Source organism: Scyliorhinus torazame, chromosome 5, assembly GCF_047496885.1.
Source record: "Scyliorhinus torazame isolate Kashiwa2021f chromosome 5, sScyTor2.1, whole genome shotgun sequence".
NCBI lineage: Eukaryota > Metazoa > Chordata > Chondrichthyes > Carcharhiniformes > Scyliorhinidae > Scyliorhinus > Scyliorhinus torazame.
In genome coordinates this window covers 121,929,635-121,948,345 of record NC_092711.1, presented here as the reverse complement: position 1 = coordinate 121,948,345, position 18,711 = coordinate 121,929,635, and the positions used below count along the sequence as shown (strand labels likewise).

The window sequence follows — 18,711 nt, the reverse complement described above, 5'->3', positions numbered from 1 at the left end:
ATTATTCTCTCATTCGATGCTCACCTCACTCTGTGGCCAGGGAACCCTAATCCTTGTCTCATTTAATCTCTCCTGACTTGCACCCTGTCAGAGCGCTTTCCTGTTATTCTGTTTGCTCCCACCGGGATTTGACTTGGTTAAAACGTCCGACATTTCTAACCCGTCCCGGTTTTAATGAAAAGTGATGGTGAAAGACGAGCTGTGTTGTCCTGTCGACAAATCCCGCCTGACTCGCTGAGTTGTTCCAGTATCTTCCGCAGATGTCGGATCAACTTTCGATACGAGAATTGAAGACGTTCTGCTCACTTTGCTCTGCATCAAGAATCAGCTGTCCCACCCAGTGAGTTAAAGCGCACGCCAAAAGTTCGAATTCCGAGCCAGCCAGGAGTCGAACCTGGAATCTCCTGATTCGTAGTCAGACGCGTTATCCATTGCGCCACTGGCCCAGCCGTGTGAATGCATTTTGCTATTCCTTGTTGAGCCTCTGTGGCGCATTCGGCGGGATTCATTCACATTGGGTTTCCTTTGAGAAGCTGAGCTCACACAGCAGGGAACCAATACGTTCCCGAGACAATCAAGACATTTTCTAAAAGCTTGTCTATGTGTGGATATTCACTTACTTCTATTGACTTATTCCAGTAGATTCAGGCAGCTCTCTGTATGTTTCATTTTATTCAGTTCAACAACATCAGACTGTGTAACCTCTCTTCCCCCTCCACCATCTGCTTCTTCCCCCTCCACCATCTGTATCCATCATCTTATTTTAATTCCTTGCATTGATATGTTTTACCCTCAGCATTGCCCCCCTCCCCCAGCCCATACCATCCTACTTGAGCAATCTGATCCCTGTCGCCAATTGTTCGCTGACACACTGCTTACTTTCTGCGATTAACACATTCTGATCTCTTGAGGCGCCACTATCAGCACCTTGATTAGCCTCATTTACATTCCCTTTTTCTTTCTGTCCGAGACATTTTCGTCATTTTCCACCTATTGCTGACCACTCTATCGAGGCCCAATAGGGCACGCCAACCCCGCCCCATCCACATTAGTCTGAATCTGACCCCATTTCCAGTTCTCCAGCTTTGACAAAGAGTCACCCAGGCCCGGAACGACCGCTGCCATCTCGCTCCACAGAGGCTGTCAGTCCTGCTGAGATTGTCCAGTATGTTCTGTTTTTGTTTCAGAATGAAGCATCCGCAGTAAGTTGCATTTGTCGTTCATTTAGACATGTTTGAGATGGTGAATAAGTATGTTTATCTGCATTTGTAAATGCATGAAATTCTGTTGTGGATGAACTAGCTCCGAATATCCAAAATAGGAAGGTCCTTTTCTTCTCATTGCCTGTCGAAAATTCAGTGCTTGTGACTTAATGTGGAATTTATTTTAGTGGCTCATGAGAGTCTAAACCTCATAATCCTCGAACATACGAGATGGGGGAACAAAAGTACTTTGTGCAAACATTCCTCACACAACATGAGAAGCACTTGATGTTTCTACCTGGTATGGCCCCGGGGACCTTTCGCATGTTAGGGAAATGTGCTAACCACTACACTACAGAAACCGCTGGCGGTGCAGTAATCATTGGACTTGTGCAATGTTCAACCTCACTGTGTTGCTGCAGCTTCTCATGGTTCGTCTGAGAGGCCTTGTCACTTATTACAAGAAGACAGCCGTTTCTTTAAAACCGATGTCTCAACTTATAAAACAATCAGGAATCGAACTTTACAGACCTGAAGATAAGTTATGTTTTGCTTGAAGTGGAAGTTAAATTGAGAATGCAGGGCTTTCGTAAATAACCACAACCAGACGGGTGCATGCATTTTGCTATTCCTCGTTGATGAAGACCAGTTACGAGATTGCGGCAATAGTCAGCAACAGACTAAACTGGAAGTTCGAGATGTTTCTGCCCGGTTTCGAACCGGGGACCTTTCGCGTGTTAGGCGAATGTGATAACCACTACACTACAGAAACAGCTGGCAATCAACGGACGTGTACAATGTGCAACCTCACTGTGTTGCTGCAGATTCGCATGGTGAGGCTGAGAGGCTAGGCCACTTATTACAAGACGACTGCTGTTTCTTTCAAAAACAGATGTTTCAACATATAAAACCACGAGATGTAGAAATTAGATCGAACTTAACATGATCTGCGTTAACTTCACAGGGACGTGACCCAACTAATCCACAGAGCCAAAGTGGAGAATTGAACTGACTGGAGAGCTGCATCTTAACGCTGACCTCCCGGACCTCGGCCTCCTGAAATGTTCCAAAGAAGCTCAACAAACACTCGAGGAACAGCAGCGCATCTTTCCACTGGGCTCAATACAGCTTTCACACTCATAGTGTGTGCAACCGTCTCACACTGTAAATGCTGCCCCCATTCTGTGTGTACTACCATCGCAGATTTGGGTTTGAATCTTGTTTCCACTTCGTCTTTGTATCCGGGCGGTAGTTGCTGAGAGCTGGCACAGACACAGCGGCTGGAATGGCCTCATACTGTGGTGCAATTATTCTCTCATTCGATGCTCACCTCACTCTGTGGCCAGGGAACCCTAATCCTTGTCTCATTTAATCTCTCCTGACTTGCACCCTGTCAGAGCGCTTTCCTGTTATTCTGTTTGCTCCCACCGGGATTTGACTTGGTTAAAACGTCCGACATTTCTAACCCGTCCCGGTTTTAATGAAAAGTGATGGTGAAAGACGAGCTGTGTTGTCCTGTCGACAAATCCCGCCTGACTCGCTGAGTTGTTCCAGTATCTTCCGCAGATGTCGGATCAACTTTCGATACGAGAATTGAAGACGTTCTGCTCACTTTGCTCTGCATCAAGAATCAGCTGTCCCACCCAGTGAGTTAAAGCGCAAGCAAAAAGTTCGAATTTCGAGCCAGCCAGGAGTCGAACCTGGAATCTCCTGATTCGTAGTCAGACGCGTTATCCATTGCGCCACTGGCCCAGCCGGGTGAATGCATTTTGCTATTCCTTGTTGAGCCTCTGTGGCGCATTCGGCGGGATTCATTCACATTGGGTTTCCTTTGAGAAGCTGAGCTCACACAGCAGGGAACCAATACGTTCCCGAGACAATCAAGACATTTTCTAAAAGCTTGTCTATGTGTGGATATTCACTTACTTCTATTGACTTATTCCAGTAGATTCAGGCAGCTCTCTGTATGTTTCATTTTATTCAGTTCAACAACATCAGACTGTGTAACCTCTCTTCCCCCTCCACCATCTGCTTCTTCCCCCTCCACCATCTGTATCCATCATCTTATTTTAATTCCTTGCATTGATATGTTTTACCCTCAGCATTGCCCCCCTCCCCCAGCCCATACCATCCTACTTGAGCAATCTGATCCCTGTCGCCAATTGTTCGCTGACACACTGCTTACTTTCTGCGATTAACACATTCTGATCTCTTGAGGCGCCACTATCAGCACCTTGATTAGCCTCATTTACATTCCCTTTTTCTTTCTGTCCGAGACATTTTCGTCATTTTCCACCTATTGCTGACCACTCTATCGAGGCCCAATAGGGCACGCCAACCCCGCCCCATCCACATTAGTCTGAATCTGACCCCATTTCCAGTTCTCCAGCTTTGACAAAGAGTCACCCAGGCCCGGAACGACCGCTGCCATCTCGCTCCACAGAGGCTGTCAGTCCTGCTGAGATTGTCCAGTATGTTCTGTTTTTGTTTCAGAATGAAGCATCCGCAGTAAGTTGCATTTGTCGTTCATTTAGACATGTTTGAGATGGTGAATAAGTATGTTTATCTGCATTTGTAAATGCATGAAATTCTGTTGTGGATGAACTAGCTCCGAATATCCAAAATAGGAAGGTCCTTTTCTTCTCATTGCCTGTCGAAAATTCAGTGCTTGTGACTTAATGTGGAATTTATTTTAGTGGCTCATGAGAGTCTAAACCTCATAATCCTCGAACATACGAGATGGGGGAACAAAAGGACTTTGTGCAAACATTCCTCACACAACATGAGAAGCACTTGATGTTTCTACCTGGTATGGCCCCGGGGACCTTTCGCATGTTAGGGGAATGTGCTAACCACTACACTACAGAAACCGCTGGCGGTGCAGTAATCATTGGACTTGTGCAATGTTCAACCTCACTGTGTTGCTGCAGCTTCTCATGGTTCGTCTGAGAGGCCATGTCACTTATTACAAGAAGACAGCCGTTTCTTTAAAACCGATGTCTCAACTTATAAAACAATCAGGAATCGAACTTTACAGACCTGAAGATAAGTTATGTTTTGCTTGAAGTGGAAGTTAAATTGAGAATGCAGGGCTTTCGTAAATAACCACAACCAGACGGGTGCATGCATTTTGCTATTCCTCGTTGATGAAGACCAGTTACGAGATTGCGGCAATAGTCAGCAACAGTCTAAACTGGAAGTTCGAGATGTTTCTGCCCGGTTTCGAACCGGGGACTTTTCGCGTGTAAGGCGAATGTGATAACCACTACACTACAGAAACAGCTGGCAATCAACGGACGTGTACAATGTGCAACCTCACTGTGTTGCTGCAGATTCGCATGGTGAGGCTGAGAGGCTAGGCCACTTATTACAAGTCGACTGCTGTTTCTTTCAAAAACAGATGTTTCAACATATAAAACCACGAGATGTAGAAATTAGATCGAACTTAACATGATCTGCGTTAACTTCACAGGGACGTGACCCATCTAATCTACAGAGCCAAAGTGGAGAATTGAACTGACTGGAGAGCTGCATCTTAACGCTGACCTTCCGGACCTCGGCCTCCTGAAATGTTCCAAAGAAGCTCAACAAACACTCGAGGAACAGCAGCGCATCTTTCCACTGGGTTCAATACAGCTTTCACACTCATAGTGTGTGCAACCGTCTCACACTGTAAATGCTGCCCCCATTCTGTGTGTACTACCATCGCAGATTTGGGTTTGAATCTTGTTTCCACTTCGTCTTTGTATCCGGGCGGTAGTTGCTGAGAGCTGGCACAGACACAGCGGCTGGAATGGCCTCATACTGTGGTGTAATTATTCTCTCATTCGATTCTCACCTCACTCTGTGGCCAGGGAACCCTTGGCCTTTTCTCATTTAATCTCTCCTGGCTTGCACCCTGTCAGAGCGCTTTCCTGTTGTTCTGTTTGCTCCCACCAGGATTTGACTTGGTTAAAACGTCCGACATTTCTAACCCGCCCCGGTTTTAATGAAAGGTGATGGTGAAAGACGTGCTTTGTTGTCCTGTCGACAAATGCCGCCTGACTCGCTGAGTTGTTCCAGTATCTTCCGCAGATGTCGGATCAACTTTCGATACGAGAATTGAAGACGTTCTGCTCACTTTGCTCTGCATCAAGAATCAGCTGTCCCACCCAGTGAGTTAAAGCGCACGCCAAAAGTTCGAATGCCGAGCCAGCCAGGAGTCGAACCTAGAATCTCCTGATTCGTAGTCAAACGCGTTATCCATTGCGCCACTGGCCCAGCCGGGTGCATGCATTTTGCTATTCCTTGTTGAGCCTCTGTGGCGCATTCGGCGGGATTCATTCACATTGGGTTTCCTTTGAGAAGCTGAGCTCACACAGCAGGGAACCAATACGTTCCCGAGACAATCAAGACATTTTCTAAAAGCTTGTCTATGTGTGGATATTCACTTACTTCTATTGACTTATTCCAGTAGATTCAGGCAGCTCTCTGTATGTTTCATTTTATTCAGTTCAACAACATCAGACTGTGTAACCTCTCTTCCCCCTCCACCATCTGCTTCTTCCCCCTCCACCATCTGTATCCATCATCTTATTTTAATTCCTTGCATTGATATGTTTTACCCTCAGCATTGCCCCCCTCCCCCAGCCCATACCATCCTACTTGAGCAATCTGATCCCTGTCGCCAATTGTTCGCTGACACACTGCTTACTTTCTGCGATTAACACATTCTGATCTCTTGAGGCGCCACTATCAGCACCTTGATTAGCCTCATTTACATTCCCTTTTTCTTTCTGTCCGAGACATTTTCGTCATTTTCCACCTATTGCTGACCACTCTATCGAGGCCCAATAGGGCACGCCAACCCCGCCCCATCCACATTAGTCTGAATCTGACCCCATTTCCAGTTCTCCAGCTTTGACAAAGAGTCACCCAGGCCCGGACCGACCGCTGCCATCTCGCTCCACAGAGGCTGTCAGTCCTGCTGAGATTGTCCAGTATGTTCTGTTTTTGTTTCAGAATGAAGCATCCGCAGTAAGTTGCATTTGTCGTTCATTTAGACATGTTTGAGATGGGGAATAAGTATGTTTATCTGCATTTGTAAATGCATGAAATTCTGTTGTGGATGAACTAGCTCCGAATATCCAAAATAAGAAGGTCCTTTTCTTCTCATTGCCTGTCGAAAATTCAGTGCTTGTGACTTAATGTGGAATTTATTTTAGTGGCTCATGAGAGTCTAATCCGCATAATCCTCGAACATACGAGATGGGGAACACAAGTACTTTGTGCAAACATTCCTCACACAACATGAGAAGCACTTGATGTTTCTACCCGGTATGGCCCCGGGGACCTTTCGCATGTTAGGGGAATGTGCTAACCACTACACTACAGAAACCGCTGGCGGTGCAGTAATCAATGGACTTGTGCAATGTTCAACCTCACTGAGTTGCTGCAGATTCTCATGGTTCGTCTGAGAGGCCATGTCACTTATTACAAGAAGACAGCCGTTTCTTTAAAACCGATGTCTCAACTTATAAAACAATCAGGAATCGAACTTTACAGACCTGAAGATAAGTTATGTTTTGCTTGAAGTGGAAGTTAAATTGAGAATGCAGGGCTTTCGTAAATAACCACAACCAGACGGGTGCATGCATTTTGCTATTCCTCGTTGATGAAGACCAGTTACGAGATTGCGGCAATAGTCAGCAACAGACTAAACTGGAATTACGAGATGTTTCTGCCCGGTTTCGAACCGGGGACCTTTCGCGTGTAAGGCGAATGTGATAACCACTGCACTACAGAAACAGCTGGCAATCAGTGGACGTGTACAATGTGAAACCTCACTGTGTTGCTGCAGATTCGCATGGTGAGGCTGAGAGGCTAGGCCACTTATTACAAGACGACTGCTGTTTCTTACAGCTTTCACACTCATAGTGTGTGCAACAGTCTCACACTGTAAATGCTGCCCCCATTCTGTGTGTCCTTCCATCGCAGATTTGGGTTTGAATCATGTTTCCACTTCTTCTTTGTATCCGGGCGGTAGTTGTTGAGAGCTGGCACAGACACAGCGGCTGGAATCGCCTCATACTGTGGTGTAATTATTCTCTCATTCGATGCTCACCTCACTCTGTGGCCAGGGAACCCTAGGCCTTTTCTCATTTAATCTCTCCTGACTTGCACCCTGTCAGAGCGCTTTCCTGTTGTTCTGTTTGCTCCCACCAGGATTTGACTTGGTTAAAACGTCCGACATTTCTAACCCGTCCCGGTTTTAATGAAAGGTGATGGTGAAAGACAAGCTTTGTTGTCCTGTCGACAAATTCCGCCTGACTCGCTGAGTTGTTCCAGTATTTTCCGCAGATGTTAGATCGACTTTCGATGGCAATAACAGCGTGCTTCTGTTACTTTCCCGGGGCTCGTTGGTCTAGGGGTATGACATTCACTTACCTCTATTGACTAATTCCAGTTGATTCAGGCAGCCCTCTGTATATTTCATTTTATTCAGTTCAACAACATCAGACTGTGTAATCTCTCTTCTCCCTCCACCATCTGTTTATTTCCATCAAGTTATTTTCATTCCTTCTATTGGTATGTTTTACCCTCAGCATTGCGCCCCTCCCCCCAGCCCATACCATCCTACTTGAGCAACCCTGTCGCCAATTGTTCGCTGACACACTGTTTTCTTTGTTCTGCTATTAACACATTCTGATCTCTTGAGGCGCCACTATCAGCAACTTTCTTAGCCTTGATTAGCCTCATTTACATTCCCTTTTTCTTTCTGTCCGAGACATTTTCGTCATTTTCCACCTATTGCTGACCACTCTATCGAGGCCCAATAGGGCACGCCAACCCCGCCCCATCCACATTTGTCTGAATCTGACCCCATTTCCAGTTCTCCAGCTTTGACAAAGAGTCACCCAGGCCCGGAACGACCGCTGCCATCTCGCTCCACAGAGGCCGTCAGTCCTGCTGAGATTGTCCAGTATGTTCTGTTTTTGTTTCAGAATGAAGCATCCGCAGTAAGTTGCATTTGTCGTTCATTTAGACATGTTTGAGATGGTGAATAAGTAGGTGTATCTGCATTAGTAAATGCATGAAATTCTGTTGTGGATGAACTAGCTCCGCATATCCAAAATAAGAAGGTCCTTTTCTTCTCATTGCCTGTCGAAAATTCAGTGCTTGTGACTTAATGTGGAATTTATTTTAGTGGCTCATGAGAGTCTAAACCTCATAATCCTCGAACATACGAGATGGGGGAACAAAAGTACTTTGTGCAAACATTCCTCACACAACATGAGAAGCACTTGATGTTTCTACCTGGTATGGCCCCGGGGACCTTTCGCATGTTAGGGGAATGTGCTAACCACTACACTACAGAAACCGCTGGCGGTGCAGTAATCATTGGACTTGTGCAATGTTCAACCTCACTGTGTTGCTGCAGCTTCTCATGGTTCGTCTGAGAGGCCATGTCACTTATTACAAGAAGACAGCCGTTTCTTTAAAACCGATGTCTCAACTTATAAAACAATCAGGAATCGAACTTTACAGACCTGAAGATAAGTTATGTTTTGCTTGAAGTGGAAGTTAAATTGAGAATGCAGGGCTTTCGTAAATAACCACAACCAGACGGGTGCATGCATTTTGCTATTCCTCGTTGATGAAGACCAGTTACGAGATTGCGGCAATAGTCAGCAACAGACTAAACTGGAAGTTCGAGATGTTTCTGCCCGGTTTCGAACCGGGGACTTTTCGCGTGTAAGTCGAATGTGATAACCACTACACTACAGAAACAGCTGGCAATCAACGGACGTGTACAATGTGCAACCTCACTGTGTTGCTGCAGATTCGCATGGTGAGGCTGAGAGGCTAGGCCACTTATTACAAGTCGACTGCTGTTTCTTTCAAAAACAGATGTTTCAACATATAAAACCACGAGATGTAGAAATTAGATCGAACTTAACATGATCTGCGTTAACTTCACAGGGACGTGACCCATCTAATCTACAGAGCCAAAGTGGAGAATTGAACTGACTGGAGAGCTGCATCTTAACGCTGACCTTCCGGACCTCGGCCTCCTGAAATGTTCCAAAGAAGCTCAACAAACACTCGAGGAACAGCAGCGCATCTTTCCACTGGGCTCAATACAGCTTTCACACTCATAGTGTGTGCAACCGTCTCACACTGTAAATGCTGCCCCCATTCTGTGTGTACTACCATCGCAGATTTGGGTTTGAATCTTGTTTCCACTTCGTCTTTGTATCCGGGCGGTAGTTGCTGAGAGCTGGCACAGACACAGCGGCTGGAATGGCCTCATACTGTGGTGTAATTATTCTCTCATTCGATGCTCACCTCACTCTGTGGCCAGGGAACCCTAGGACTTTTCTCATTTAATCTCTCCTGACTTGCACCCTGTCAGAGCGCTTTCCTGTTTTTCTGTTTGCTCCCACCGGGATTTGGCTTGGTTAAAACGTCCGACATTTCTAACCCGTCCCGGTTTTAATGAAAAGTGATGGTGAAATACGAGCTGTGTTGTCCTGTCGACAAATCCCGCCTGACTCGCTGAGTTGTTCCAGTATCTTCCGCAGATGTCGGATCAACTTTCGATACGAGAATTGAAGACGTTCTGCTCACTTTGCTCTGCATCAAGAATCAGCTGTCCCACCCAGTGAGTTAAAGCGCACGCCAAAAGTTCGAATGCCGAGCCAGCCAGGAGTCGAACCTAGAATCTCCTGATTCGTAGTCAAACGCGTTATCCATTGCGCCACTGGCCCAGCCGGGTGCATGCATTTTGCTATTCCTTGTTGAGCCTCTGTGGCGCATTCGGCGGGATTCATTCACATTGGGTTTCCTTTGAGAAGCTGAGCTCACACAGCAGGGAACCAATACGTTCCCGAGACAATCAAGACATTTTCTAAAAACTTGTCTATGTGTGGATATTCACTTACTTCTATTGACTTATTCCAGTAGATTCAGGCAGCTCTCTGTATGTTTCATTTTATTCAGTTCAACAACATCAGACTGTGTAACCTCTCTTCCCCCTCCACCATCTGCTTCTTCCCCCTCCACCATCTGTATCCATCATCTTATTTTAATTCCTTGCATTGATATGTTTTACCCTCAGCATTGCCCCCCTCCCCCAGCCCATACCATCCTACTTGAGCAATCTGATCCCTGTCGCCAATTGTTCGCTGACACACTGCTTACTTTCTGCGATTAACACATTCTGATCTCTTGAGGCGCCACTATCAGCACCTTGATTAGCCTCATTTACATTCCCTTTTTCTTTCTGTCCGAAACATTTTCGTCATTTTCCACCTATTGCTGACCACTCTATCGAGGCCCAATAGGGCACGCCAACCCCGCCCCATCCACATTAGTCTGAATCTGACCCCATTTCCAGTTCTCCAGCTTTGACAAAGAGTCACCCAGGCCCGGACCGACCGCTGCCATCTCGCTCCACAGAGGCTGTCAGTCCTGCTGAGATTGTCCAGTATGTTCTGTTTTTGTTTCAGAATGAAGCATCCGCAGTAAGTTGCATTTGTCGTTCATTTAGACATGTTTGAGATGGGGAATAAGTATGTTTATCTGCATTTGTAAATGCATGAAATTCTGTTGTGGATGAACTAGCTCCGAATATCCAAAATAAGAAGGTCCTTTTCTTCTCATTGCCTGTCGAAAATTCAGTGCTTGTGACTTAATGTGGAATTTATTTTAGTGGCTCATGAGAGTCTAATCCGCATAATCCTCGAACATACGAGATGGGGAACACAAGTACTTTGTGCAAACATTCCTCACACAACATGAGAAGCACTTGATGTTTCTACCCGGTATGGCCCCGGGGACCTTTCGCATGTTAGGGGAATGTGCTAACCACTACACTACAGAAACCGCTGGCGGTGCAGTAATCAATGGACTTGTGCAATGTTCAACCTCACTGAGTTGCTGCAGATTCTCATGGTTCGTCTGAGAGGCCATGTCACTTATTACAAGAAGACAGCCGTTTCTTTAAAACCGATGTCTCAACTTATAAAACAATCAGGAATCGAACTTTACTGACCTGAAGATAAGTTATGTTTTGCTTGAAGTGGAAGTTAAATTGAGAATGCAGGGCTTTCGTAAATAACCACAACCAGACGGGTGCATGCATTTTGCTATTCCTCGTTGATGAAGACCAGTTACGAGATTGCGGCAATAGTCAGCAACAGACTAAACTGGAATTACGAGATGTTTCTGCCCGGTTTCGAACCGGGGACCTTTCGCGTGTAAGGCGAATGTGATAACCACTGCACTACAGAAACAGCTGGCAATCAGTGGACGTGTACAATGTGAAACCTCACTGTGTTGCTGCAGATTCGCATGGTGAGGCTGAGAGGCTAGGCCACTTATTACAAGACGACTGCTGTTTCTTACAGCTTTCACACTCATAGTGTGTGCAACAGTCTCACACTGTAAATGCTGCCCCCATTCTGTGTGTCCTTCCATCGCAGATTTGGGTTTGAATCTTGTTTCCACTTCTTCTTTGTATCCGGGCGGTAGTTGTTGAGAGCTGGCACAGACACAGCGGCTGGAATGGCCTCATACTGTGGTGTAATTATTCTCTCATTCGATGCTCACCTCACTCTGTGGCCAGGGAACCCTAGGCCTTTTCTCATTTAATCTCTCCTGACTTGCACCCTGTCAGAGCGCTTTCCTGTTGTTCTGTTTGCTCCCACCAGGATTTGACTTGGTTAAAACGTCCGACATTTCTAACCCGTCCCGGTTTTAATGAAAGGTGATGGTGAAAGACAAGCTTTGTTGTCCTGTCGACAAATTCCGCCTGACTCGCTGAGTTGTTCCAGTATTTTCCGCAGATGTTAGATCGACTTTCGATGGCAATAACAGCGTGCTTCTGTTACTTTCCCGGGGCTCGTTGGTCTAGGGGTATGACATTCACTTACCTCTATTGACTAATTCCAGTTGATTCAGGCAGCCCTCTGTATATTTCATTTTATTCAGTTCAACAACATCAGACTGTGTAATCTCTCTTCTCCCTCCACCATCTGTTTATTTCCATCAAGTTATTTTCATTCCTTCCATTGGTATGTTTTACCCTCAGCATTGCGCCCCTCCCCCCAGCCCATACCATCCTACTTGAGCAACCCTGTCGCCAATTGTTCGCTGACACACTGTTTTCTTTGTTCTGCTATTAACACATTCTGATCTCTTGAGGCGCCACTATCAGCAACTTTCTTAGCCTTGATTAGCCTCATTTACATTCCCTTTTTCTTTCTGTCCGAGACATTTTCGTCATTTTCCACCTATTGCTGACCACTCTATCGAGGCCCAATAGGGCACGCCAACCCCGCCCCATCCACATTTGTCTGAATCTGACCCCATTTCCAGTTCTCCAGCTTTGACAAAGAGTCACCCAGGCCCGGAACGACCGCTGCCATCTCGCTCCACAGAGGCCGTCAGTCCTGCTGAGATTGTCCAGTATGTTCTGTTTTTGTTTCAGAATGAAGCATCCGCAGTAAGTTGCATTTGTCGTTCATTTAGACATGTTTGAGATGGTGAATAAGTAGGTGTATCTGCATTAGTAAATGCATGAAATTCTGTTGTGGATGAACTAGCTCCGCATATCCAAAATAAGAAGGTCCTTTTCTTCTCATTGCCTGTCGAAAATTCAGTGCTTGTGACTTAATGTGGAATTTATTTTAGTGGCTCATGAGAGTCTAAACCTCATAATCCTCGAACATACGAGATGGGGGAACAAAAGTACTTTGTGCAAACATTCCTCACACAACATGAGAAGCACTTGATGTTTCTACCTGGTATGGCCCCGGGGACCTTTCGCATGTTAGGGGAATGTGCTAACCACTACACTACAGAAACCGCTGGCGGTGCAGTAATCATTGGACTTGTGCAATGTTCAACCTCACTGTGTTGCTGCAGCTTCTCATGGTTCGTCTGAGAGGCCATGTCACTTATTACAAGAAGACAGCCGTTTCTTTAAAACCGATGTCTCAACTTATAAAACAATCAGGAATCGAACTTTACAGACCTGAAGATAAGTTATGTTTTGCTTGAAGTGGAAGTTAAATTGAGAATGCAGGGCTTTCGTAAATAACCACAACCAGACGGGTGCATGCATTTTGCTATTCCTCGTTGATGAAGACCAGTTACGAGATTGCGGCAATAGTCAGCAACAGACTAAACTGGAAGTTCGAGATGTTTCTGCCCGGTTTCGAACCGGGGACTTTTCGCGTGTAAGTCGAATGTGATAACCACTACACTACAGAAACAGCTGGCAATCAACGGACGTGTACAATGTGCAACCTCACTGTGTTGCTGCAGATTCGCATGGTGAGGCTGAGAGGCTAGGCCACTTATTACAAGTCGACTGCTGTTTCTTTCAAAAACAGATGTTTCAACATATAAAACCACGAGATGTAGAAATTAGATCGAACTTAACATGATCTGCGTTAACTTCACAGGGACGTGACCCATCTAATCTACAGAGCCAAAGTGGAGAATTGAACTGACTGGAGAGCTGCATCTTAACGCTGACCTTCCGGACCTCGGCCTCCTGAAATGTTCCAAAGAAGCTCAACAAACACTCGAGGAACAGCAGCGCATCTTTCCACTGGGCTCAATACAGCTTTCACACTCATAGTGTGTGCAACCGTCTCACACTGTAAATGCTGCCCCCATTCTGTGTGTACTACCATCGCAGATTTGGGTTTGAATCTTGTTTCCACTTCGTCTTTGTATCCGGGCGGTAGTTGCTGAGAGCTGGCACAGACACAGCGGCTGGAATGGCCTCATACTGTGGTGTAATTATTCTCTCATTCGATGCTCACCTCACTCTGTGGCCAGGGAACCCTAGGCCTTTTCTCATTTAATCTCTCATGACTTGCACCCTGTCAGAGCGCTTTCCTGTTATTCTGTTTGCTCCCACCGGGATTTGACTTGGTTAAAACGTCCGACATTTCTAACCCGTCCCGGATTTAATGAAAAGTGATGGTGAAAGACGAGCTGTGTTGTCCTGTCGACAAATCCCGCCTGACTCGCTGAGTTGTTCCAGTATCTTCCGCAGATGTCGGATCAACTTTCGATACGAGAATTGAAGACGTTCTGCTCACTTTGCTCTGCATCAAGAATCAGCTGTCCCACCCAGTGAGTTAAAGCGCACGCCAAAAGTTCGAATTTCGAGCCAGCCAGGAGTCGAACCTGGAATCTCCTGATTCGTAGTCAGACGCGTTATCCATTGCGCCACTGGCCCAGCCGGGTGAATGCATTTTGCTATTCCTTGTTGAGCCTCTGTGGCGCATTCGGCGGGATTCATTCACATTGGGTTTCCTTTGAGAAGCTGAGCTCACACAGCAGGGAACCAATACGTTCCCGAGACAATCAAGACATTTTCTAAAAGCTTGTCTATGTGTGGATATTCACTTACTTCTATTGACTTATTCCAGTAGATTCAGGCAGCTCTCTGTATGTTTCATTTTATTCAGTTCAACAACATCAGACTGTGTAACCTCTCTTCCCCCTCCACCATCTGCTTCTTCCCCCTCCACCATCTGTATCCATCATCTTATTTTAATTCCTTGCATTGATATGTTTTACCCTCAGCATTGCCCCCCTCCCCCAGCCCATACCATCCTACTTGAGCAATCTGATCCCTGTCGCCAATTGTTCGCTGACACACTGCTTACTTTCTGCGATTAACACATTCTGATCTCTTGAGGCGCCACTATCAGCACCTTGATTAGCCTCATTTACATTCCCTTTTTCTTTCTGTCCGAGACATTTTCGTCATTTTCCACCTATTGCTGACCACTCTATCGAGGCCCAATAGGGCACGCCAACCCCGCCCCATCCACATTAGTCTGAAACTGACCCCATTTCCAGTTCTCCAGCTTTGACAAAGAGTCACCCAGGCCCGGAACGACCGCTGCCATCTCGCTCCACAGAGGCTGTCAGTCCTGCTGAGATTGTCCAGTATGTTCTGTTTTTGTTTCAGAATGAAGCATCCGCAGTAAGTTGCATTTGTCGTTCATTTAGACATGTTTGAGATGGTGAATAAGTATGTTTATCTGCATTTGTAAATGCATGAAATTCTGTTGTGGATGAACTAGCTCCGAATATCCAAAATAGGAAGGTCCTTTTCTTCTCATTGCCTGTCGAAAATTCAGTGCTTGTTACTTAATGTGGAATTTATTTCAGTGGCTCATGAGAGACTAATCCTCATAATCCTCGAACATACGAGATGGGGAACACAAGTACTTTGTGCAAACATTCCTCACACAACATGAGAAGCACTTGATGTTTCTACCCGGTATGGCCCCGGGGACCTTTCGCATGTTAGGGGAATGTGCTAACCACTACACTACAGAAACCGCTGGCGGTGCAGTAATCAATGGACTTGTGCAATGTTCAACCTCACTGTGTTGCTGCAGATTCTCATGGTTCATCTGAGAGGCCATGTCACTTATTACAAGAAGACAGCCGTTTCTTTAAAACCGATGTCTCAACTTATAAAACAATCAGGAATCGAACTTTACAGACGAAGATAAGTTATGTTTTGCTTGAAGTGGAAGTTAAATTGAGAATGCAGGGCTTTCGTAAATAACCACAACCAGACGGGTGCATGCATTTTGCTATTCCTCGTTGATGAAGACCAGTTTCGAGATTGCGGCAATAGTCAGCAACAGACTAAACTGGAAATACGAGATGTTTCTGCCCGGTTTCGAACCGGGGACCTTTCGCGTGTAAGGCGAATGTGATAACCACTACACTACAGAAACAGCTGGCAATCAGCGGACGTGTACAATGTGAAACCTCACTGTGTTGCTGCAGATTCGCATGGTGAGGCTGAGAGGCTAGGCCACTTATTACAAGACGACTGCTGTTTCTTACAGCTTTCACACTCATAGTGTGTGCAACAGTCTCACACTGTAAATGCTGCCCCCATTCTGTGTGTCCTTCCATCGCAGATTTGGGTTTGAATCTTGTTTCCACTTCTTCTTTGTATCCGGGCGGTAGTTGTTGAGAGCTGGCACAGACACAGCGGCTGGAATGGCCTCATACTGTGGTGTAATTATTCTCTCATTCGATGCTCACCTCACTCTGTGGCCAGGGAACCCTAGGCCTTTTCTCATTTAATCTCTCCTGACTTGCACCCTGTCAGAGCGCTTTCCTGTTGTTCTGTTTGCTCCCACCAGGATTTGACTTGGTTAAAACGTCCGACATTTCTAACCCGTCCCGGTTTTAATGAAAGGTGATGGTGAAAGACAAGCTTTGTTGTCCTGTCGACAAATTCCGCCTGACTCGCTGAGTTGTTCCAGTATTTTCCGCAGATGTTAGATCGACTTTCGATGGCAATAACAGCGTGCTTCTGTTACTTTCCCGGGGCTCGTTGGTCTAGGGGTATGACATTCACTTACCTCTATTGACTAATTCCAGTTGATTCAGGCAGCCCTCTGTATATTTCATTTTATTCAGTTCAACAACATCAGACTGTGTAATCTCTCTTCTCCCTCCACCATCTGTTTATTTCCATCAAGTTATTTTCATTCCTTCCATTGGTATGTTTTACCCTCAGCATTGCGCCCCTCCCCCCAGCCCATACCATCCTACTTGAGCAACCCTGTCGCCAATTGTTCGCTGACACACTGTTTTCTTTGTTCTGCTATTAACACATTCTGATCTCTTGAGGCGCCACTATCAGCAACTTTCTTAGCCTTGATTAGCCTCATTTACATTCCCTTTTTCTTTCTGTCCGAGACATTTTCGTCATTTTCCACCTATTGCTGACCACTCTATCGAGGCCCAATAGGGCACGCCAACCCCGCCCCATCCACATTAGTCTGAATCTGACCCCATTTCCAGTTCTCCAGCTTTGACAAAGAGTCACCCAGGCCCGGAACGACCGCTGCCATCTCGCTCCACAGAGGCTGTCAGTCCTGCTGAGATTGTCCAGTATGTTCTGTTTTTGTTTCAGAATGAAGCATCCGCAGTAAGTTGCATTTGTCGTTCATTTAGACATGTTTGAGATGGTGAATAAGTATGTTTATCTGCATTTGTAAATGCATGAAATTCTGTTGTGGATGAACTAGCTCCGAATATCCTAAATAGGAAGGTCCTTTTCTTCTCATTGCCTGTCGAAAATTCAGTGCTTGTTACTTAATGTGGAATTTATTTCAGTGGCTCATGAGAGACTAAACCTCATAATCCTCGAACATACGAGATGGGGGAACAAAAGTACTTTGTGCAAACATTCCTCACACAACATGAGAAGCACTTGATGTTTCTACCCGGTATGGCCCCGGGGACCTTTCGCATGTTAGGGGAATGTGCTAACCACTACACTACAGAAACCGCTGGCGGTGCAGTAATCAATGGACTTGTGCAATGTTCAACCTCACTGTGTTGCTGCAGCTTCTCATGGTTCGTCTGAGAGGCCATGTCACTTATTACAAGAAGACAGCCGTTTCTTTAAAACCGATGTCTCAACTTATAAAACAATCAGGAATCGAACTTTACAGACCTGAAGATAAGTTATGTTTTGCTTGAAGTGGAAGTTAAATTGAGAAGGCAGGGCTTTCGAAAATAACCACAACCAGACGGGTGCATGCATTTTGCTATTTCTCGTTGATGAAGACCAGTTACGAGATTGCGGCAATAGTCAGCAACAGACTAAACTGGAAATACGAGATGTTTCTGCCCGGTTTCGAACCGGGGACCTTTCGCGTGTTAGGCGAATGTGATAACCACTACACTACAGAAACAGCTGGCAATCAACGGACGTGTACATTGTGCAACCTCACTGTGTTGCTGCAGATTCGCATGGTGAGGCTGAGAGGCTAGGCCACTTATTACAAGTCGACTGCTGTTTCTTTCAAAAACAGATGTTTCAACATATAAAACCACGAGATGTAGAAATTAGATCGAACTTAACATGATCTGCGTTAACTTCACAGGGACGTGACCCATCTAATCTACAGAGCCAAAGTGGAGAATTGAACTGACTGGAGAGCTGCATCTTAACGCTGACCTTCCGGACCTCGGCCTCCTGAAATGTTCCAAAGAAGCTCAACAAACACTCGAGGAACAGCAGCGCATCTTTCCACTGGGCTCAATACAGCTTTCACACTCATAGTGTGTGCAACCGTCTCAGACTGTAAATGCTGCCCCCATTCTGTGTGTACTACCATCGCAGATTTGGGTTTGAATCTTGTTTCCACTTCGTCTTTGTATCCGGGCGGTAGTTGCTGAGAGCTGGCACAGACACAGCGGCTGGAATGGCCTCATACTGTGGTGTAATTATTCTCTCATTCGATGCTCACCTCACTCTGTGGCCAGGGAACCCTAGGACTTTTCTCATTTAATCTCTCCTGACTTGCACCCTGTCAGAGCGCTTTCCTGTTATTCTGTTTGCTCCCACCGGGATTTGGCTTGGTTAAAACGTCCGACATTTCTAACCCGTCCCGGTTTTAATGAAAAGTGATGGTGAAAGACGAGCTGTGTTGTCCTGTCGACAAATCCCGCC

General features: G+C 45.9%; 13 non-coding genes across 13 annotated transcripts; all 13 read right to left on the bottom strand.

Annotated features, from left to right (window-relative positions):
• Positions 1-373: 373 nt before the first annotated feature.
• trnar-acg (transfer RNA arginine (anticodon ACG)) lies at positions 374-446 on the bottom strand. Its single transcript has one exon. It is a non-coding gene; the product is annotated as a tRNA-Arg (tRNA).
• A 1,455-nt stretch (positions 447-1,901) lies between these two features.
• Positions 1,902-1,974, bottom strand: trnav-aac (transfer RNA valine (anticodon AAC)). Its single transcript has one exon. It is a non-coding gene; the product is annotated as a tRNA-Val (tRNA).
• A 907-nt stretch (positions 1,975-2,881) lies between these two features.
• Positions 2,882-2,954, bottom strand: trnar-acg (transfer RNA arginine (anticodon ACG)). Its single transcript has one exon. It is a non-coding gene; the product is annotated as a tRNA-Arg (tRNA).
• Positions 2,955-4,409: 1,455 nt separating this feature from the next.
• On the bottom strand, positions 4,410-4,482 carry trnav-uac (transfer RNA valine (anticodon UAC)). The gene has a single exon. It is a non-coding gene; the product is annotated as a tRNA-Val (tRNA).
• Positions 4,483-5,389: 907 nt separating this feature from the next.
• trnar-acg (transfer RNA arginine (anticodon ACG)) lies at positions 5,390-5,462 on the bottom strand. The gene has a single exon. It is a non-coding gene; the product is annotated as a tRNA-Arg (tRNA).
• Positions 5,463-6,916: 1,454 nt separating this feature from the next.
• On the bottom strand, positions 6,917-6,989 carry trnav-uac (transfer RNA valine (anticodon UAC)). Its single transcript has one exon. It is a non-coding gene; the product is annotated as a tRNA-Val (tRNA).
• Positions 6,990-8,899: 1,910 nt separating this feature from the next.
• Positions 8,900-8,972, bottom strand: trnav-uac (transfer RNA valine (anticodon UAC)). The gene has a single exon. It is a non-coding gene; the product is annotated as a tRNA-Val (tRNA).
• A 907-nt stretch (positions 8,973-9,879) lies between these two features.
• On the bottom strand, positions 9,880-9,952 carry trnar-acg (transfer RNA arginine (anticodon ACG)). Its single transcript has one exon. It is a non-coding gene; the product is annotated as a tRNA-Arg (tRNA).
• A 1,454-nt stretch (positions 9,953-11,406) lies between these two features.
• trnav-uac (transfer RNA valine (anticodon UAC)) lies at positions 11,407-11,479 on the bottom strand. The gene has a single exon. It is a non-coding gene; the product is annotated as a tRNA-Val (tRNA).
• A 1,910-nt stretch (positions 11,480-13,389) lies between these two features.
• trnav-uac (transfer RNA valine (anticodon UAC)) lies at positions 13,390-13,462 on the bottom strand. Its single transcript has one exon. It is a non-coding gene; the product is annotated as a tRNA-Val (tRNA).
• Positions 13,463-14,369: 907 nt separating this feature from the next.
• trnar-acg (transfer RNA arginine (anticodon ACG)) lies at positions 14,370-14,442 on the bottom strand. Its single transcript has one exon. It is a non-coding gene; the product is annotated as a tRNA-Arg (tRNA).
• Positions 14,443-15,894: 1,452 nt separating this feature from the next.
• On the bottom strand, positions 15,895-15,967 carry trnav-uac (transfer RNA valine (anticodon UAC)). Its single transcript has one exon. It is a non-coding gene; the product is annotated as a tRNA-Val (tRNA).
• A 1,910-nt stretch (positions 15,968-17,877) lies between these two features.
• Positions 17,878-17,950, bottom strand: trnav-aac (transfer RNA valine (anticodon AAC)). The gene has a single exon. It is a non-coding gene; the product is annotated as a tRNA-Val (tRNA).
• Between the last annotated feature and the right edge of the window lie 761 nt (positions 17,951-18,711).